Source organism: Lissotriton helveticus, chromosome 11 (genome assembly GCF_964261635.1).
Source record: "Lissotriton helveticus chromosome 11, aLisHel1.1, whole genome shotgun sequence".
NCBI classification, from domain to species: domain Eukaryota; kingdom Metazoa; phylum Chordata; class Amphibia; order Caudata; family Salamandridae; genus Lissotriton; species Lissotriton helveticus.
Genome location: NC_136072.1, coordinates 922,923,949 through 922,947,083, shown reverse-complemented (window position 1 = coordinate 922,947,083; position 23,135 = coordinate 922,923,949). Strand labels below are relative to the sequence as shown.

At 43.9% G+C, this 23,135-nt stretch overlaps 1 protein-coding gene across 17 annotated transcripts in view; it reads right to left on the bottom strand.

The window, feature by feature from the left end:
- The window catches only part of MTMR3 (myotubularin related protein 3), a 1,335,997-nt gene that overhangs the window by 1,037,312 nt on the left and 275,550 nt on the right, over positions 1-23,135 (bottom strand). The window lies entirely within an intron of this gene.

The following is a 23,135-nucleotide window of genomic DNA, read 5'->3' as shown; positions in this document are numbered from 1 at the left end:
CTGAGATGTCACCACAAGTTCCAAGTATATTGGTGGGTTTTCGTTCTGTTTTTTAAGAAGTCTTTTCTGTGTGTTTATTGGGGGATAATTGCTCTGCACATCACTGCTATCAAATCCCCATACTCCTCCCACTAGGGAACATATGCAGAAACGGTGCCTTGTACAGGAATGGTGTATGTTATTCTATAGTACGCTTATGCTTTCGATCTTGTGCTGTGAAACACTAAGCATTTCCATTTTTATGTTACTTTACACTTTATGTTATGTAGAACTGGTAAATGACTTGAACTATGTGGTCGCTTAGAACTTAAGCAGAGTGTCATATTGAGGATAAAAATACTATTCCGAAAAAGAAATATGAAAAAAATGGTATGGGGAGATTATATAGTTTGCCTAGAGTGCCATTTGTTGGAACTACTATAGATCCACCCCTCATGTGATCATGTGTTCCGTTATGTAATATTATGATGTGCCTTCTATGGTAAGGTTAATTCACAAATGGCACTAGGGCAAAGAGGAAAAAGATGGCGTCTGGGATGGACGTGCGAGAGGCTAGCTCCGCTGAATCTCCTCTCTAATTGGGGGAAAAAAACGGCAAAATCTGCGTTTTAAAAAAAAGCATTTTTTAAAAGCTGCGAAATGCTAAATGCTATATGGAGAGATTAACTAAAATTGGAAAAGGAAAGTTAATCTCCTGCCGTGGCTTGGCTTACACTCGTGCAGGGTGGTCGCTGTGTGTGGCGGACGAAGCCATTAGCCGGCAGAGAAGCGAGGAGTAAGCTGTGCGGGTGGATCGGAGCTGCAGAGAGATCACGGCTCAGGCAACTGGTGGAGACCTGGTGTGCGAGCTTTGCGAGGAGATTGTGGCTGTCCTGGAGGGAGCTGCGCAGCACTTCTAGCCTGAGGAGGGGCAGAGGGCAACGGTTTCGCTGGTGCTGGATGTCGGCTGATCGGGACAAAAACACACCAGGTGGAGTAGGTGCATCGGGACAGCTTTCAGATGCATTCTGGTCGTATGATGACTTCAGATTATCACTGCAGTCGTAACGAGAAATGCAAGATGCAGCAGTAACCCCTTGGTGAGCAGTGAGAAGCTACATGCTATATTCAGCAATTGGCAATCTGTGGTTTTAGATTGAACATCTGTAATTTTTGAGACTCGCAAGTTGCATACATATCAATATTGCAAGATATCGAATTTGATCTGGGCTTCTTTTTTGTTTTGTTTGGCGCCGACTTAGTTAAAGCTACCGCCCTGTTGCTATTGCTATTGGATATCAACGCTACGGCTCTGAGATGCCGCCTAAAACAGCATGGGGGGTGGGGGGGGGAGTAGAGGAATGTGTGATACCCCGCTGGTTGGTCGATCTCAAGACTCTCAGACAGCAGGAAGCATAAAAAAAAAGAGCTCTGAAAGGGTCAGTTGGAGAGTTGAACTGCCCGTATACAAAAAGTGACTTGGGTGGAGGAAAAGATAAGAGAATTCCGCAAATGTTTTCAACTAAGAAAGATAAAAATAAAACACCCCAAATTGTGGAAGGTCAACAAAAGCCCACGAGGGTGTCAACAGCTCAAGGAAATATCTAACTGAGATAGATCTACCAGGCACCGAAGTGAACGTGGAGGATCGGACAATAATCTCAAATGTGCAACCCATAGATGTTTTGGACTCATGTAATGGTCAAATCTTGGAGCGTGGGCTATGCCCAAAAAAGGTACTGAAATCTGTAGGTGAAAGTGAGTCAAGTGAATTCTTCTTATCATTATCGGATTGCACAGATAGCTCAGATGAGGATCAAGATGAAGGGCAGAAGACAGAGTTCTCAGAAGGCTCAACTGCTAGCTTGGCAAGTGAACATAATGATTCAATCATGGATTCCACATCAAAGGAAAGGACTCCTAATGCCACTATGGTCTGCAATAAATTGCTGGAACAAAAACCTCCAGATACAGGCATATTACAAACCGGGACGAGCAAGAGTCTTGCATGGGAAATATCTCTCTCCCCACAATTCTCACCTGAAGCCCAAGCTGACGTAGAAGCTACTCCAGCATTAACATTGGCAACCATGACAGAACCAACAGCAATACTTAATACCCCAAAGGAGAGATCACTAGCTGCAATCTATCAATTAATCGTGGAGCACACAGCTGAGACACGCTCAGAGAGCCAGAAAACACATACGGCTTGTCGTAAACTTCAAAACTCAGTTAGAAGAATCGCGAAGACTTGTACTGAATTCTCTGAGAGAATAAACGCAGCAGAAGGGCTGATATCTGCCATTGAGGATCAAATGGTCGCACAAAAGATTGATATAGATATGATCTCATCTGATCGCGAGGATATGCAACTGGAGATAGTTGATCTAGAAAACCGACTCCGGTGAAACAATCTCAGGATCCTTGGTGTTCCAGAGGGGGTGGAAGGGACGGATGTTCGCAAATTTGTGCAGGAATTGTTTTTGGAAGCCTTCCCGGAGCTAACAATGTGGAACTGGGTCAGTGAGATACAGAGAGCCCACAGGTTCCCATTTAAACTGCCCGAAGGTAAAAGCAGCTCAGCAGGAAATCATCCTAGGGCAATCTTTCTAGCCAGGGAGGCATTATACGATCTTGCAAGACATAATAGGAGACGACATGGCAAAGGATTTCAATTTTTCATAAGAGCAGACTTTTGCCATTACACGGTGGAGAGACGGTGGCACCTGAGACAATTAATCAACCCCTTTCAAAATAAGGGAGCAAAAGCTTTTCTGCTAAACCCAGCAACCCTGAAAGTACTATATAAGGGACGTATACGTTTTTTTATATCAGAGATACAAGTTAAGGAATATTTGGACTCCCTCTGAAAAGTGAAGCATTATTGTGTTCAAATCAGGATTTTACAAAAGTAAGAGATTTGAATACATTTTCAGGGTAGGGGGCAAATGACGAGTAAGAGGCAATACTGAAGACGTGAAACGAAGTATGAATGTTTGTATAAATTTTGCAGATCATTTCCTGAAGATGATGGTTAAGGACTAAAAGTGCTAGAGCAGAGCGGAGACTGGAACAAAATTTCTCCCCATCGTAAGGGCCATAAGCCCCTTTACCTCAGATGTAGGGTGGGTGAGGGGAGGGGTGACACAGGGGGTGGAGGGTAAGGTGCGTTTTGGGGTCACGGGGGAGACGTGAGGGAGGGTAATAGGTTAAGGTGGGGGAGAGGTGGGTAGTAAAAGAAAAAAAAGAAGTCAGATACATACAGCTGGATGTGCACGGAAACGCAGTATAGCACTAAAATACTTTTAGAAAAATACAAGCAATGGTTATATAAGGTATCTGTATTAGAGAATAATGGGTAAATATACAATCTGTTCATCAAACGTTGGTGGTTTAAATGATAAGTCCAAACGTGCCAAGGTGTTCGAAATAATCATGATGTTAAATCCGGATGTGCTATGTTTACAGGAAACACACATTGCATGGGCTAATGAAACCTGTCTGGAGATTACAGGTTACAATCTAGCAGTGTGCTCTTCCCAGACAACTACAACAAGAGGTGTGGCTATATATATTAGAAATCGGGGTGGCACAGCTCTTAGGACAAAATCAGATAAATGGGGTCGTTGGGCCATAATGGAGCTATCTCTGGGTTTCACGGTGGTTAATATATATGGATCAAATTTGGACGATCCTCATATCTGGGAAGAGCTGGAGATCGAGTTAGCACGGTGGTCTGGCTCATTGATTATATGCGGGGATTTCAATATACATGTGGAGGGTGGCAGTCTCCTTAATGTATATAAAGGCAGGAAGCCTAAAGTATTTAAAGCATTTTGTTCATTTGAAAGTACTCATGGGCTAGCGGATGTTTGGGTAGAGAAACAACATAATAATCCTGGTTTTACTTATTACTCACACCCCCATAAAAAACGTGTTTGTTTAGATTATTTTCTGGCCCCTACACAATGGTAAGATAATTTAGACATAATAAAACTTCCGCAGCTATACTCAGATCACAATCCGCTAATCCTGAAAATTAAGGCGATTGAGGGTCTGAATAGGCAAACTCTCTGGACTTTTAACAGAAAACTATTATTAGATAATGAGTTTTGTACTTATATTAAACAATGGACACAAGCATTTGTTGATACTAATAGATATAGTGCATCTCAGGCAGTGGTGTAGGATGCATATAAAGCAGCCTTGAGGGTGGAAGTGATAGGGTGTGCAGTATACACCCGGAAGAAATGTTAGGCAAAGATGGATCAACTGATCAATATACTTGGTAAACTTGAGCTAGAGCATATTCAAATAGTTAGCAATGGAATTGAGGAAAATATATTAATGCAACATTCATGTAAAATAACACTGGCAAAAGCAGATTTTAACCAATATATTCAAGAGAAGGTGGCCCAGAAATATCAGATCTATCAGCAGGAACTATAAGAGTATGGAGAAAAAACTGGCAAGTTACTCGCCTTAAGAACGCGGCAAAAAAGTGTCAGAAACAATATTTTAAAAATGCAGGATTCGGATGGTACATTGGTGTCAGATCGGAAAAGATTATTAGAATCTACGAGGAATTTTAAAATAAACTTTATCAAGCAAAGCCTTTGATAGGAAACCAAGGGGAAGATTGCACTGATATATCACTGCCAAGGATAGATGAGGAAACCTCTCAAGAGTTAGAGCAGGAAATTACGATAAAAAGGTACAGGCGGCATTGGCGTATTTATATTCTGGTAAAGCAGCCGGGCCTGACAAAATCCGCATAGAGCTAAATGAAATACTTGCAACACAAATAGCACCGCTCATTCAGGATTTATTTTTGGATATTCAATTTCATGGAATACCCCCAAAGTCATGGCAGGACATGGACGTTGTCATATTTTTAAAGAAAGGCAAACCCCTAGAGCTCCCATCGTCATATCGTCCAATTTCTCTCATGAATGCAGATGCAAAAATCTACTCTAAAATCATGGCCAACCGACTACAAAAGAATATAGCTACAATTATTTCACCATGGCAACACGGCTTTATTCCCGCCCGGGGGACCACAGACCACACCCAGCAAGTAATCTCAATAATGAATATCGCCGAGGTAGAAAAAAAGAGTGGTGGCTGTGGTCCTCCTGGACGCAGAGAAAGCTTTTGATCTGGTGGCCTGGGTTATTTGTGGGACAAATTGACAGAGCGAGGCTTTGGTACAGGACTTATTCGGGCGATACAGGCTATGTATTATAACCCTCATGCCAAGATCCAAATAATGGGATACACATCTAGAAGGCTCAAGATAGAAAGGGGTACGCAGCAAGGCTGCCCTTGTTCCCCAACTTTGTTTGCTTTTTATTTGGACCCCTTTATTTCTCTGATTTTGAACAACCCAAAAATTAAACCAGTAATCTCTCATAGTTACGAAACAAAAATATTGGCATACGCTGATGATATTGCCCTATTAACCTCAGCTCCACAAGAGGCAATAATAAAAGTTGAAAGGTTGGCAGAAAAATTTGGGAGGAGATCGGATTATCTACTGAATAGCTCAAAGACGCAAATTATTTGCTCCTCTCAAAGTACATTACAAGATTTCAGAGTGGTGCAGTCAGCAACATATTTAGGAGTTATATTAACCTCTAAAATCACATATTTGTGGGCATTAAATATAGATCCAATGATGGCATCAATTAATAGGGAGCTGAAACGGCTATATCATTTACACCTCACAATAATGGGTAGGATAAATGTTATTAAAATGAACATCTTTGCAAATATTTTATATTTAATCCGAGCTATCCCATTAGAGCTTACGGCCAAGAGAATTAAAAAAATATAGGGGATTTCCTCCAACTTTATCTGGAATTATCACAAAACCCGACGTGCTTATGAATATTTGAAACTCCCAAGTGATCGGGGAGGGATGGAACGCTCCTAACATTCAGATGTATTATATGGCCATAGCTTTGCAACATCTCGGCGCTCTCTATCATGAGAATACACAAAGCAATCAGAGTGAGTTACCAACTATTTATCAATTGATGATCGGGGAAGCGGCAGCTGGAATATATCAACGGCAAAATGACAAAAAAATATCGGAAGAAAGGCTATAAATGTATTGATTATGATGTGAAAGTGTGGAAAAAAGCAGCGAGAATCTGTAGGATAAGGAGGTTTACTAGATATTCATCACTCTGGCATTCTGATCTTCTACAGGCAAATATATATGATGATATGGCTAAAAGGTGGGAACAAAAGGGGATCACTACTCTGGCAGATGTCTATGTAAATCAAGAAATGGTGGGCTTTATGGAACTTGCACAAAGATTTGGTCTACAGCGGGGCTCATGCTTTAAATATTTACAGACCCGCAATTGTATAAAAGGAATTGCTAAAGAGAGTATTGATTTTGTGTTGATATCAATTATTAAGCTTATGAGCAATACTGGCAATAGAATTAAAGATTTTTATCAAGAGCTGGTAAAATTTCAGGCTGATCTGGAAAAAGCAGAAGTAAGCTGGTCAACTAAATTAAATGATGTGGAAATCGATATAGATAAGGTGCTGGAGCTGGGAAAGTCCGCTTTCATGTCATCTAACTTAAAGGCTTAGTATTATAAAACGGTATATAGTTTGTACTACACACCTTCGAAACTCTTTAAATGGGGGAAAAGAAAATCAGATGAATGCCCCAGATGTCGAATGGGACCTGCTGACATGCTACATATGTTCTACTCGTATCAAATTGGATAAATTAAGAGAGGGGATGGAACGCTTTGTGTTACAGACATTAGGGAAGAACATAACAATTTCCTCTACATTGATGTTATTGGGATATGACTCAAGGGTGCAATTGTTTTTAATTATGGCAATAGCACGTCTCCTGATAGCAACATTATGGAAGGATCAGGAACCACCTACAGTGTATCAATGGATGAATAGGTTACTATTCATTGGGAAGCAAGACATTGCTCTGTATAAATGTAAAGGGATAAAAACCATGAGAAAAGGTATGACAATTTGGAAGCCACGGATTGTCAGGATGGAGGAGCAAAATAGACAAGGGGTTGGCTAGACATAAGCACTGTAAGTAGATTGCATTATGATTGCATTATGACTGCAATTATCGATATTGATATATTATCGATATATAAAAGTTAAGGAAGATTGAAGCTACCCGCTTATAGATCTAACAGTAAGAAATGTGATGGATTAGGATGAGCGGAATAGGTTTCTTGTCCCCCTTTTGTTTTTGCGATGTATTGCTTTTCTCTTTGTTTAAGTATCAAATATCCTATGATAACTTCTCTTATTCATGTATCAAATATCCTACTGTATTGTGCCTGATTTCAATAAAAAAAATTAAAAAATTAAATTAAAAAAAAAAAGTGCCATTTGTTGGAACTACTATAGATCCACCCCTCATGTTATCATGTGTTCCGTTATGTAATATTATAATGTGCCTTCTATGGTAAGGTTCATTCACAAATGGCACTAGGGAAAAGATACTTGCATGGTTTGCTATATGCTGAAAGCCAGTCTAGGGCCATCTCTCTTATGATGTTATGTAACGTTATCCTATGTTCTGCATGCTACAGAAAAGAAAATTTCACAAAATGACACTAGACTAGAGTAAACTTCGCATGCATGGTTTGCCTAGAGAGCCAGTTGCTATAAGCTAGTCAGGGGCCATCTCTGATGTCAAGTTGTGTTATGTTATCTTGCACTATGTTATGATATGCATGGTACGGCAAGAGTAATTCATAAAATTACACTAGAGTAAGGAATATGCTACTTACCAGTATGCATCTGTTCTTGGCATGTAGAGCTGCAGAGTTGTACATTTAGCAATAGATCGCCACCTGGTGTTGGGCTCGGATGATTGCAGGTTGTTGTTGTATTCTTGGAAGAAGTCTTTGTAGTCACGAGATAGGTGACTCCTCCCTTGGACAATACTGCGCATGGTCATCGACTCCATCCTCAGATTGTTTTTCGCCATGATGGAGTTAGTAGAAGTAAAGAGAAAGGATGTCCATGCGTGTGCATCTAAGTAAGACGAGTACTGGAACGGATACAAGTCCCGGGGAGGCGGGAGGGCATTGATAACTCTGCAGCTCTACATGCCAAGAAATGATGCACACTGGTAAGTAGCATATTCCGTTCGAGGCATATGAGCTGCAGATTGTACATTTAGCAACGATTGTGCAGCAGTGTCTCCCCTAGCGGTGGTCGCTTGTATCCGTTGCAGCATACTTAAATAGTGTTTTAAGGACAGCTTGGCCCACTGCAGCTTTCTGCTTGGCTTGCACGTCAACACAATAGTGTTTAGTGAAGGTGTGTATGGTAGACCATGTTGCTGCCTTACATATGTCCTCTAGTGGTATGTTTCCTAAGAAAGCCATAGAGGCTCCTAGTTTGCGAGTGGAGTGCGCTCTAGGAGGAACTGTTAGTGTACGTTTAGCTTTTTGATAGCATATTTGAAAACACTTTACAATCCATCTGGCAATTCCTCCTTTAGATATGGGATTGCCTTTGTGTGGGGAACAGAAAGATACAAATAGTTGTTTTGTCTTTCTGAAGGATTTAGTCCTGTCTGTGTAGTATAAAAGAGCTCTTCTAACATCTAGGGTGTGTAAAGCCCTTTCCGCAACAGAGTCTGGTTTTTGGAAAAACACTGGTAACTCTACTGATTGGTTAAGGTGAAAAGGAGTAATCACTTTTGGCAGGAATATTGGATTAGGTCTAAGAACCACTTTGTTAGGGTGTATCTGAAAAAATGGTTCTTCTATTGTGAATGCTTGTATTTCACTAACTCTTCTGAGAGAGGTGATGGCAACAAGGAAGGCAGTCTTCCATGTTAGGAATTGCAATTCACACCTGTGTAAAGGCTCAAAAGGGGGTCCCATGAGTCTTGTAAGGACAATGTTCAGGTTCCATACTGGTGCAGGTAGTAACCTAGGTGGGATTATTCGTTTTAATCCTTCCATAAATGCTTTTATCGCAGGTACTCTAAAGAGAGATAGGTGCTACTATTTTGTAAATAGGCTGCAATTGCTGCTTGATGCAGTCGTATGGAAGAATAAGCCAAGTTGGACCTTTGTAGGTGTAGAAGGTAACAAATAATATTTTGGATGGAAACATCCAATGGATCAATGTCATTGTTGTTACAGTATATTGCTAATCTTTTCCACTTAGCAGCATAACATGCTCTAGTGGTGGGTCTTCTAGCTTCTTTAATTATGTTCATGCATTCTGGTGGCAAATTTAAGTAGCCAAACTCTAAGACCTCAGGAGCCAGATCGCCAAATTCAGTTGGCTTGGTTCTGGGTGCCTTATTTCTCCATGGTTCTGTGTTAACAGGGATGGCGTGAGCCGTAATTTCTGATGTGGAACCAGTGAGAGATCTAGTAGTGTGGTGAACCACGGCTGGCGTGCCCATGTGGGGGACACTAGTATTAGTTTGAGGGACTGTTGTCTGAGCTTGCGTACTACTAGTGGAATGAGTGGGAGAGGCGGAAAAGCGTACGCAAATCTGCCTGACCAATTCATCCATATTGCATTCCCCTCCAACCGCGGGTGTGGAAACCTGGCGGCAAAGGTTGGGCATTTTGCGTTTTCGTGGGTGGCAAACAGATCTATCTGTGGGTGCCCCCAAATTTGGAAGAATGGTTGTAGAACCTGTGGGTGCAACTCCCATTTGTGAATCTGTTGTGATTGACGACTCAACAGATCTGCTATCTGATTGTGAATTCCTGGAAGGTGTTCTACAGTCAGGTGTATGTTTTGAGGGATGGCCCATCTCCAAATGTTCTGTGCAAGCTGGGACAGTTGCAGAGAGTGTGTCCCCCCTGTTTTGGTATGTAATACATAGCTGTCATATTATCCGTCCGGATTAGAACAGCTTTGTTTTGTACTTGTACTTGAAAAGTCTTGAGTGCTAGGTAAATCGCTAGCAGCTCTAAATGATTGATGTGGAGCAGTTTTTGTTGGCTGTTCCATTGGCCTTGAGTGGTATAGTGCAGGAGATGGGCTCCCCATCCTGTGAGGGATGCATCTGTTGTCAGCACTATTTGTGGAACAGGTTCTAGGAACGGCCGTCCCCCTTGTCAAGTTTTTGGTGTTCCACCATTGCAGAGAGCGATATGTACGGCTGTCTACCAACACCAGGTCTGTGAGCTGACCTTGAGCCTGATTCCACTGTTGTGCTAGACATTCTTGTAGTGGGCGCATTTGCAGTCTTGCATGAGGAACTATGAAGATGCAAGATGCCATCATGCCTATTAGTTTCATGAACACTCTGGCTAGAAGAGAGTGTTGGCATTGAAAAAGGGAGACCATGCTCTGAATGCGTTGAATCCTGGCTTGACTGGGATAGGCTAGAGCTGATGATGTGTCTATGGTAGCTCCTAGATATTGGTGAACGTGCGAAGGCTCTAGGTGCGACTTGGTGTAGTTTATTGTAAACCCTAAGTCGTGTAATGTTTGAATCGTTTGTTTTGTGTTTTGTACACACTGGTTGAATGACCGTGCTTGTATGAGCCAGTCGTCGAGGTAAGGGAAGACATGTATCTGTTGACTTCTGAGATGTGCTGCTACTACTGCTAAGCACTTTGTAAACACTTGTGGTGCTGTTGTGACTCCGAATGGAAGGACTTTGAACTGATAGTGTTGTCCTTGTATGACAAATCTTAGATACTTCCTCTGCGCAGGATGTATAGGCATATGAAAATAGGAGTCTTTTAGGTCTAGTGTTGTCAGAAAGTCTCCCTGTTGTAGTAATGGGAGTACTTGTTGTAAAGTGATCATGTGAAAATGATCTGATTGAATGTAGTGGTTTAGGGGCCTGAGGTTGAGGATCGGTCTTAATGTCCCGTCCTTTTTGGGTATTAGGAAATACAGGGAGTAGACTCCTGTTCCTTTTTCCTGTAAGGGGACCTCTTGAATAGCATCTTTTTATAGAAGTGCTAGAACTTCCTGTTGAAGCAGTGTTATGTGTTCTGTGGACATTGGACGCTGCCTGGGTGGTATGTTTGGGGGGGTTGCTGTGAGTTCTAGGCAGTAGCCATGTTGGATAATTTGTCTTACCCACCTGTCTGTTGTGATGGAATCCCAGACAGGTAGGAAGTGTGATACTCTGCCCCCTACTGGTGTGGACTGTTGTAGGGGAGGCAGAGGGAAGTCACTGTTTAGGAGTGGAAGAGGAGCGGTTGTTGTTGTTACCTCTACCTCTTCCCTTATTGTTGTTGCCTCTGTACCCTCCTCTATAGTAACCCTTATTAGAGGGGGTTTGTGTATGTGTTTTAAAAGATGACGTGTTATCTGCGCCGGTCTGCTTGGAGCCTCCTCTATAAGAGGAGCGACGAAAAGAACCTCTAGTCTGGGTAGATTGTAATGCACCCATAGACTTAGCAGTGTCTGTGTCCTTTTTCATTTTTTCTAGTGTATTATCTACCTCTGGCCCGAACAACTGGTTCTGATTGAAGGGCTGGTTGAGGATGGTAGTTTGTACCTCCGGTTTGAAACCGGAAATGCGTAACCATGCATGACGTCGGAGGATAACACTGGTGTTAACTGCCCTAGATGCTGTGTCAGCTACATTTAGTGCACATTTAATGGAGGCATTAGATATTAGTTTGCCTTCCTGTAAGAGCTCTGCTGCTTGATCTTTGTATTGATCTGGTAGATGGTCCATTAACTTTTCTAGTTGGTCGTAGTGAGCCCTATTGTAGCGTGAGAGTAAGGCTTGTGTGTTTGCTATGCGCCATATGTTTGTTGCTTGTGCAGCAATCCATTTCCCTGACGCATCAATGATTTTTGATTCTTTGTCAGGCGGGGGGTGTCCCCAGAAGTCTGGGAATTGGCTCTTTTACGTGCATTTGACACTACTAAAGAGTCCAATGGTAGATGTCCCTTAATGTAAATAGGATCTGCTGGTGCTGGTCTATACTTTTTCTCTATTCTTGGATTTAGTACCCTACACCTTGCTGGGTCTTTAAAAATCTCTGGGGCATGTTTAATGACCCCTTTGATCATAGGTAGTATTTGAGTAGATCTTTGTGACTGCTCAAAAGTGTCTAATAGGAAATCCTCCTCAATGGCATTAGAGTGCATTGGAACTCCGTGGTAAAGTGCAGCTCTGTTTAATAGATGATTGAACCCAATACTATCCTCTGGGGGGAAGGTTTTGTTGGGTAGTACTGAGGATCAGGTATGTCTGGTGCATTATTTGGTTGGAAATTATATGCATCATCTTCCTTGGTATATTCTGGGTTGACATCTTCATCCTCATCTAAGGGATATGTATGTGTGTCTGGTACATCATCCCCCCCACCTAAATCATACTCTTCGTCAGTGTGGTGAGATGATGCAGGAGATTGAGCAGGAGAAGTTATAGGCTCAATATATGGAGTGATAGGAGAGGAAGAAGGTGAAGGAGAGGAAGGGTGCATTGGAGATGTTGCACAATCCTTTTTGGCAGGAACCACAGTTGGAAGTGGTGTGTCTGCTGGTCTCTTTTTGTGTGGAATTGCTTCCACATGTCCAGTTTTTGGATTGGTATAGACCTTTTTCTGCTTTGGATCTGGTCTAAATAGTTCTTCCTCTTGTATAAACCTCTTCGGCGCCGATTTCTTCGGTGTCGATAGTTGTTCTTTAGTGTTTTTTGCCTTAGGAGGAGTTATTGAGTCCTGTGGCAATTTCTTCGGTGCCGAAGGTGGTTTAGGCTTGTGTGTATCAGGCCTTGTGGTCTTTGGTACCGTTATCGAAGATTCCGGCGTGGAGACAGGTTTTGTTGGGCCTGTTGCGCCGGAGTCTATCTTCTCGTCTTTGTTTTTGGAGCTGGATGGTTTCGGAGTCGAAGCTTTCGGTTCCGTTACTGTTTTTGGTTTCGGCACCGATGCCTGTTTAGGTTTGGGTGCCGAAGAGTCTTTGGGCTCCGAAGGGTGTGTTAGCTTCGGTGCCGAAGAGTCCTTCGGTGTCGAAGGATGTTTTGGTGCCAATGGAGGAGGTGGAATTGGCATATGTGGTTTTTTCAGTGCCGAGGCACCGGAAGGCGTAGTCTTTTTCCTCGGAGCCGAGCCGGAAGGCGGGGCGTTGGAGGGTAAATTTCGGTCTCGACCGGGCCCCATGGGCGGAGTGCTGACCGTTGCCTTTGGTTTGGGCAGTGTCTGTTGTGCAGAGGCAGAGGTACTCACGGGTTGTCGAGATGGAATCGAATCGTCCGAGTCCTCTGCTCCCGATATGATCTGGAGATCAGGCGAGTCTTCCTCGGCGACGAGTGGAGCCTCATCCTCTGAGATATCTTCGAGTGGGTTCTCGTCCTCGGAGACGTCCTCTTCGACGATCTCCTCCTCAAAGATGGCCTCAGGTGCTGGCGCTGATCTCCTCATCTCGTGTCGACGGGCCCTCCGACCCCGAATGGTCTTTTTCGATCGGAAGGAGGCACAGGCTGTGCAGGTCGACTCGTTGTGTTCTGGCGAGAGACAAAGGTTGGAAACCTCGTGATGGTCGCTATGAGGGAATTTTGCTCGATATATCGGGCATCTCTTGAATGGAGTTCTGTCCATGAGGCGTAGGCCGTACGGCGCCGATAGGCCTAACGGCCCGCGTCGAAGCACCGGGATGTAGCTGGTGATGTCGAAAAGTGTCTTCGATGTCGAAAGTTGTTTGTCTAAAGTTTCACGCTTCGAAAATGCCGAAAAAGTCTTTTCTAGCCGGAGCGGAAAACTTTAATCCGAACCCAGTGGCGGAAAAAAACAATCTGAGGATGGAGTCGATGACCATGCGCAGTATTGTCCAAGGGAGGAGTCACCTATCTCGTGACTACAATGACTTCTTCCAAGAAGACAACAACAACCTGCAATCATCCGAGCCCAACAACAGGTGGCGATCTATTGCTAAATGTACAATCTGCAGCTCATATGCCTCGAACACATGGTTTGCGTAATTCGTCTAGGTTGTAAGTAAGTTGCTGGGAGCGAGTGTGTCCACCCCTGAGGTAATGACTGCCCGTGCCCAAAGCTCTGCTCTGAAACCTACTGCTAGTGCAATTAAATGTTGGCTCAAAGAACACCTACGCTGCATAGTCTTGAATCCAACTCATGCATCTTTAATGCTTTGTTTAAGCTGTGTTTTTTAGGGATTGTACACTCATTTTTTGGCTAGGAGAGTGAGCAAAGTTTTGTACAATCAGTATTGTTAAAGGGCAAAGTTTGTCAGGCCTGTAACTGCAGAACTCCAGAGTGTGGATTGAGCCTGTCTGTCTCCTAGGAGATTCTAAATTGAGGAACAGCTTCCAGACCCAGGGCAGCAAACATTGCCTGAGGTGGCAGGGACCTTATAAAGAGTGCTATTGGATGCTACATGTGTGCATTGATTGGTGGTTGCATCTGATGTTTCTATTAGTTTAGGGTTAGTGTTCACATTGGTCGGGTATTTGAAGGCATTGATTAGTTCCTGTGTCAGTGATTCAATTGATGTAGGGCTTAGGGCTAGTGATCTGATTGGTGGATAGGTTAGGGTTTTGGATTGGTTCCTGGGGCTGGGCTTTCTATTGGACGTAGAGTTTAGCGTTTCCTAAATGATTGGCTGCTGGGACTAAGGTTGGGCCTAGGGCTCGGATTAAGCTTTCTATTTGACGTAGGGTTTAGGATTTCCTGTACGATTGGCTGCTGGGACCAGGGTTGTGACTAGGGCTGGTGTTAGGCTTTCAATTGGACGTAGGATTAGGGTTTTCTGTATGATTGGGTGCTGGGACTAGGGCTGGGGTTAGGCTTTCTATTGGATGTAGGGCTTAGGGATTTGTGTGTGATTGAATGCTGGACTAGGGCTGTGTGTGCCTGTAGGAGGCTTGTCTCCTATTGGGCCTAGGGCTTCGGTATAGTGTTGTGATGGGTTGGGATTCCCATTGGCTGAAGGGGTCACCTAATTACTAGGGCTATTTAAAGTGAGTGTTCGAGGTCTCTCAGCCCAGGCATCGAGGCTAAGGGCAGAGAGGACAAGGGCAAATGGCTGATTGGGCCTGTTCAAAGCTGTTAGGCCAGAAATGCTGCACAATTTTATATACACCAGCACCCACCCTACTCCATCCATGACCAGAGTAACATTCACTACAAACTAACCCAAGACAAAGTTCAATGTCCCAGCACCCACTACAAAACTTCAGAAATCAAACCTACACACCCTTCTATCTCAGCTACCACACATTTCCACCATCATCTTCAAACAGTACACAACTCTATCCTAAACCACTAACCAATCCGCTCATCACTAACACAACCCAAATCCACACCATACTTAACTATACCCCATCCAGACACACACTCCCCACTCAAATTACTCGTAACAGACCCCTTTTTGTCACTAACAAACCTATACTCAGCCTTCAATCATTTCTCCAAACCAACACCCTTCTCTTCTTTCTACCACAATAACATAACCGCACAACACTTACGCTCCACTGCATCACACATATTACCTCTTGCAGTTATCAAGTCTAAGACACTCTTAACTCTACTTCATCTCCTCTTACACACAACATACACTCTACTCACAAACACATCCCCACCCCCTTTACCTTACAACTTTCACTCACAACCAATACTATACAAACAAAACCATCTTATTAAACAAAGACATGAGAAACTCATTTCACTACTCCTCAAAAACAAAACATATGGCACCTAGTGGCGTGTGCCTGCTGATATTTCTGCAGTCCCAAAACATCAGGTTGCGCTGAGAGAGGCACTGGTGCAATTTCAGCTGTGGGACAAGTTTGAGAGCGCTGCTCCGTACAGCGGGGGGCCCGGGACACAAAGCAATAAACTGACAACACAGCTTACAGGGGTCCCAGCAATTACTGCGTGGACGCGGTGCATGCATGCCGCAAATTTGGGCGACAGTATTGTAAATCTGTAACAATAAAGAATTGAAGGCACCATCCAACTGATAACAAAAGGATATTAAAAGAGACATTGGTCAATAGGGACAGGGCAAACAACCCAGGGCCTGCACTCACGCGACTGACTACAAGTGCAAAACTGTCCGGTGGTGGCTTGGACAGTACTGACTCACCGCAGTATAAGCAGTGGCAGTATTCCTGAGCTGCAGCACCTTTGTGCCTGGTACAAACCATAGGGGAAAGCAGATAAATCTGAACCATGCCTTACCTTGGAGATGCGGAAGCCTAGGAGGACACAGTCAAAGGCAGCATCAGACTCGCAGGCAGACGCACAGGGGACTGCTGCCCCCTCGCTCAAAGCGACTCTTCAGGCAATGCAGCGCAGTTCTTTGGACCACATGTCTGCAAAGTTAGAGAAACAAAACACGAGAATAGGGGAGGTTGAGCAGAGGGTTTCCAACACTGAGGATGGTCTTAGGAAGGTCTCCAGCAAGGCCTTAAATATGGAGAAAGTATTGGCGCTCATACACGTGAAGAATGAGACTTAGAGGCTAGGTCCAGACGGAACAACTTTACAATTACTGGCCTTCCTGAGTTGACAAACACAGGCAAAATGGAGACCAACGTGGAGACATTGATAAGAGACATCTTTGGCCCTGAGAATTTCTCTCTTATGCTGATCGTCGAGCGTGCCCATCATTCCTTGACGTCGCGACCAGTCCCTGTGATGATGCCACACTCCATCATTGCCAGACTTTTTAAATTATAGGGACTGCAACGCCATTTTGCAGATGGCGAGAGAAAGAGGTACAATTCAAGTTCAGGGGAACACACTTGCATTCTTCCCGGACTTTCTGGTTGCAGTGCAGGCAGAAAGAAGGGAATTTACCACTGTGAAGAAATTATTGCAATTGGAGGGCATTCCATATGCCATGCTATACCCAGCCGCCTCAGAATCGGCCAGGTGGGTGACTTTAAAATCTTCACTCACCCAAAGGTTGCGCTAGACCATGCTAAACAGCTGAAAAGGAGACGGAGTGAATCCTTCAATGACCCAGACGAAGAACGGTAATATGTACGCTCGAGGCTTGATATGCGCAGTGACCTATACTTGCAGGAGGACATAGTTTTGGGCAGTTGAAAAACGATTGGACTTTTCACACCGCTGTTCTGGGATGTTCGGGTGTAAATTGAATTGGAAACTAGCTAGGTACACAGATGTCCTCTAATATGTTTATCCTGGGAGGAATGAGAGGTGTTACGGTACTGCTGGTAAACATGTATGTCCCAAATGTAGACGACCCCGCTTTTTTTGTACTGACGTTTGGCGTCGTATCTTAATGTATCCTCCTGTAGAGATATTATGGGGAGGTGACTAACATTTGTTTAGATAAGAACATGGACAAGTCGGATAGTGCACTAGCACAAGGCAACCGGGCGTCAGACACTTTGCTTGGATTGATGGGAGCAGGGGATATTCAAGAATTAGGGAGATTGCGCCCCCCAGGGTCAAGGGAAAGCACCTTTATTTCATGAGTGCACGGGTCGTGGTCCAGGTTGGACTATTGGCTCACGTCCAAGATGGCATGCACATGGGCGCACCATTTTAGTCACTTGGCTAAGACTCTCTCGAATCACTCCCCGGTACTCCTTGAGCTGCAGATCCCGACTGTGCGCGGCCTTCCTTTATGTGGAGATTGCAGCAGAATTCTTTGGCCGACCCAGTTTTAAAGAGCACTATTGGAAATGCAATCAGAAACTATTACATAAACAACGAGGGTTCAGTGGATAGTGCAGGAATGTTATGGGAGGCATTTAAAGTTACGATCCGGGAGAATGTAAAAGTGCACAGGTGGGTGTTTTTAAGGACTTAAGGCGTAGAATTAGCCAGCTGGTGACACAGATCTCAGCTCTGGTACGGGAGTATGAGCAGAACCCTGCATCAGAACTACTGGCCACAATAAGGGACCTGGTGACTGAACATAACCGTAGATCAATAATTGGTGCATAGATCTAGGAGGAGCATAGCAAGGTGCCATGGGGAGGGAGGCAGACCTAGCCGTTCGTTGGCCCAGAAGATATCTATGCCAAGGTGCCAGGAAAACATCACTGAATTGCTAGACAGGGATGGGGTTGCAAAACACAATAAGTCAGAGATCAGCAGGGTAGAGTTGGACTTCTACATTATGGCGACAGAGCACAGGTGTCTGAAGCTGATATATGTTTATATCTGGATGATATCGCACTTGGGTGGCTCTCAGAGGGTCAAAGGGAATACCTTATGCAACCCTTTGACGAGGAAGATGTAAAAATAGCCATAGTGTCCCTCCCAACATGCAAGTCAGCTGGCCTTGATGGGCTCCTAAGTGAGTTCTACAAGGCGAATATAGAAGAACTAGCACCTAGACTATTAGATGTCTTTGCAGGGGCATACAAAACTGGAAAGTTACCTCCCACTCTAAAGGAAGCACTTATTGTTACATTGCTGAAACCAGACAAAGTGGCAAATAGGTGTGAATCATACAGACCTCTCTCCCTCATCAATATAGGCACTGAGATTTTAGCGAAAATGGTCGCTAATAGGCTACAGCCTTTGGTATCCACATTAATCCCCCCGGACCAGTCGGGGTTTGTGCCGAAGAGACCTACGACGCATAACCTGCGAACTATTTTTGCAGCTTTTAGCTACTTTGAGTCGGATTTTCAGGCAGTGGCTGATCTGCTTGATGCAGCAAAGGCATTCGACTCCTTGCAGTGGGAATATATGTTTACTAAGAATGAGTATACCACCATTCTTCCTTAAATGGGTTAAATTATTATATACTGAGCCAGAGGCCCAAATGTGAGTTAATGGCTGGGTTTCAAATGAATTTCCAATAAAGAGAAGCACAAGCCAGGGATGCCCCTTGTCTCCGATGCTCTTTTCACTTGCGCTGGAACCCTTGGCCTGCAAAATTCGTCAAAAACATGCTCATGCAGCGTTGCGATTTAGGCCGAGACCCCTTGTGGTTTCACTGTACGCGGACGACATGATGCTTTATGTAGGTGAACCTGCTCAAAATCTACCGGGGCTATTGAGAGAATATGTGAAATTTTTTCAGATATTCCGGATTAGGGATTAACTGGGCGAAGTCAACAGTCTTTCTGCTGACTGCAGGCACTCAAAAGGTAGCGTTGGATTTCCCACTGTCGTGGTCTACTGACCAGGTGAAATATTTAAGGGTATGGCTTCATAGAGATCAGGACAAGATACTCTCTATGAACTATGGCTGAGTCATCACACAAATTACTAAGCAACCAGTACGATGGGTTAAACTGCCTCTCTCGCTGGCGGATAGGATCGCGGTGGCGAAAATGACGATACTGTCAAACTCCTCTATTTGTTTGTCAATATCCCTATTAGACTCAATATTGCACTATTCAATATGCTCCAGATGGCTCTACTGACTATAGTTTGGGGCAGCAAGAAACATAGATGTAGCTGAGACATGCCATTTGATCGGGGAGGCTTTGAAGAGTCCGATATGCTGTTATACTATTTATGTGCTCAGATGCAGTTTGTGCATTTTTGGTACGGGGGCAGCAGCTCCTACCGCATGCTCCGATGGAAGCAGACACTGTGCACCCGGTGCCTTTGGTGGCGGCGGCGCTGTCAGGAGGGGACAGGGGCGGGGGAGGGGGGAGGGAGTCCCAAGATCTGAAATTCACTCTGTTAAATGCACTGCTTAGGCATGGAAGACTTTGGTTAAGCGGGCGCAACCAGACTATTTATACGCCCCGGCGCTACAGATTGCTACACATCCAGATATTTCTGCGACCCAGGAGCAGGCAGTTTTGAGGGCAATAAGGGCGGCAGGGGTTAGGCAGCTGGGAGATCTATATAAGAATGGCCAGTTCAGGTGCTTTCGGACTTGCAAGCTGGGCGGGACCATAGCATAATGCTGGGCTTCACATAAATTAGGGAACAGCAGGCGGTCAGGTCTATTTTTCCTTACTTTCCAGCAGAGCCGAAAGCATTTAAAGCGCTGCAGGCAGTGATGGATGGGGAGGAAAGTAGGGGTTTGATAAAACTGTATAACACATCTATGAGAGAGAATGAAATCATTGAACCTCCTTCACTTAATAAATGGAATGCGGTGCTAGGGTCCCCAAGGTCACTGGAACATTGGAAGTTCTGCTGAGAACTGACTGGCAGACTGACGGCAAACTGTAATCTCCGTATTATTCATTTCAATTATCTGCATCAGCTATATTATACACCAAGCCAATTGCGGAAGTTCGGCCTAAGGGAAACTGTGAGATGTAGAAGATGTGGGCAGGATGATGCAGACTTTATGCATCTTGCATGGAGCCGAGCTAAAATATATGCATTTTGGAATCAAGTAACAGTGCTTACGGAGGTTGTGTTAGAAAATGTGGCCTGTAATCTGGAATTATGTCTGCTGGGGTTGGTTAAGAAGCTCAAGCCATGCAACAGGCGAATTGTCGCGATCTCAACCCTGTTTGCCCAGCGGCAATGGCACAATAATGGGGCGGCAGAACCACCCCAACTGTTCAAAAGTGGGTTTGAGATTTAGTTTACTGTAAGGAGCAGCTGGGTATATATGCAGAGGAATTGCCCGAGGCTTCTAGGCCCAAGGACTTTTGGGCTCTGCTAACCATGTACCTACTTGCAGCAGGTATAATGCATAACTGTGTACGTTGAAAATGATTATATAGGCTTGTTACTACTCGTGTAAGGTGCCACAATTGTGAATTGTAAGTTGCTATGTAACTACCAACAGAGATTGCAGTAAGGGAGAGGATGGGAGAGGGGATACAGTTATGTTTGATGTTGTACTTTTAAGACAAAAACGTTTGTACTATTATACAGACATTGTATATCTGACTGGGTTCGCATGTGGAACTCTGTACTTCAGTGTTTCAAGCTGATTACTAAAAATATATTTATTTTTTTAAAAAACAGGATTTGTTGGAAGCCATCTTAGGGCCAATATACATGATCTCAGCCTACCTAACTGCATTGTAGTGAATGGAAGGTTTTGAGGGTCACAAAAAGGAGAACATATAAAGGGTGATAACAGATTTTACTTTCAATATACATCATTCGTTGATGGTACCATACTAAATTTAGGAATTGTGGTGTGTTCCAAGGTGAATTTACCCTGTATAAAAAAAGCCTTCTGCTGGGATTTCAAGAATAATGTCTGAGACAACTGTTTAATGATTATTTCCCAATACAAGTTGTAGAAGGTGCTCCAGAAACTAAAATGAGAGCATATTTTCTGTGAATTCACGCTAACTTTCTCAGCCATATGAAAATCAAGTCTGACAGTTGATTCCTTTGTGTTCTACTGCAGCCACCCAGAGGGTTCTAAGGAACTAGAGCGCTGTTCTACTGCAGCCCCCCAGAGGGTTCTAAGGAACAACTAGAGTGCTAACAGTGTTACTTATGACACTGGTATGGCACACCTGAAGCCATGATGATTGAATCAAACTGGTAAAACTTAAAACACTTAATTTAGAAATTTCCCTCGATTGCAGCGACCTGCCAACGATGTTCTGAGCTAGACACTGATCTAGCACATATGTTATGGGCTTGCCCTGCTCTTTCCATATACTGGACACAAATAGCTGCAGCACTGCGGGAGGTGGTTGGAGGGCACACCTGGCACACAGCGGAGAGCAGTTTCCTAGGATTGTACCCAGTCTGAAATGTTACAAAGCACATAAAAAATTCTAAGACTTTGCACTAATATTAGTGAAACGCCTGATCACTAAGTAAAGGAAATCGGTGGCTCCACCTAACCTATTAGCCAGGAGGGAGGAGATTGAGAGGTGGGGGTTGGCGGAAAGTAGAGTCTTGCGGAGGGAAGAACACCATTGATGGAGGAAAAAGCCCATTGCCAAGAATTGGGATCTCCTTGAGTCCTTTAAAGCGTTAGACATGTTCGCAGTCTAATATTGCCGGAACCCTTCCACTAGCAGGACACAACCGAGATACAGGGAGACACGCATCGGCCTACACTTAAATTCTAACCCCACACAGGACTGAAGCACCGGCGACATCACACAACAGTCCGGATGTAGACGAACATAACCAGACTTTCATGCCCAAGACCCTCAATACTCTGCATCCACAAACTAACGCATGCACATTATACAACAGCAAAAAGTGCAGATATGATAGCCCATCCTTTTCTCTTTTCTTTGCTTCAGAAAGATAGGCGTCCCCGTTGGTTGGGAGGGGAAGGAGGGAGTTAAGATAGTTCTTAATTAAGTAGAGTTGCTTCCTAGACACCTTTATTGTTATACGGATGTAATCTGCTGAATTCCTAAATACTGCCATGGATGATGCCGACACTTATTTGTGAGCCACAATGTGCACATGCATGCAATGTACAATGCCATTTTCTTTTTCTTTCGAAATGTAATGTGTGCATTGATATGCGCTCATCCTTCCTTTACAAAACCCTCAAAAAATTATTTTTAAAAAAGTAGCCAATTTAGCTACTACTCCATAACATTTTTATGACCTCTTATCGTCGTTCCCACCGTTCGTTAATTACTGCTTTCCTTACTTTATTCCTTACCCTACTTCCTTCCTTTGTTTTCTTCATTGCTCTGCTCCTTCCAGGTCCCATTCCTCTAGTCTCCTGTTTCCTGCCTTCTCACTACATTAAATCGCATCCCTGTCTCCTACTTCATTCTTCCTTCACTGTTTCCCTTCTAAACGCTTCATATCCCTTCTTCTTCACCTCTATTTCCTCTCTTCTCACACAGCGGGGGATACACTCACGCAACTGTTGGTCAGTATAAAGGCTCCATCACTGAAACATATCTAGTGAAATGAATCACTGTTGATTCCCCCACTACCTACATATGAGAATGAAGAGAAATTTGCATGGGAAATTACTGACAGACCTGCGTAGGCTTTCAACCTTCATGATGAGAAAAACAGCGCTTAATGGTGCTAAAATCTGCACCTCTATTTGTGGTGAATGCCATTCCTAATTGATATGTTCAAAAGGTGGGGAACATCAACTGAAAAACATCTTCACACACAGTGTTCTCAAATGAGCACTGTACTGCAACTTTTAAAAGCAGAATGTGTCTAAATGAAACAAGCACTTTCGAGATAAACAGTTGCTTGTTAAAAGCATACGTGCCAGGTCTCAATAGCCTGAGCCAACTTTCGAGCTGCCGGTTGCATTCCATCTAAACCTGCTGGGAAGAGGAACTGGTTTGGTGGGTTAGGTGC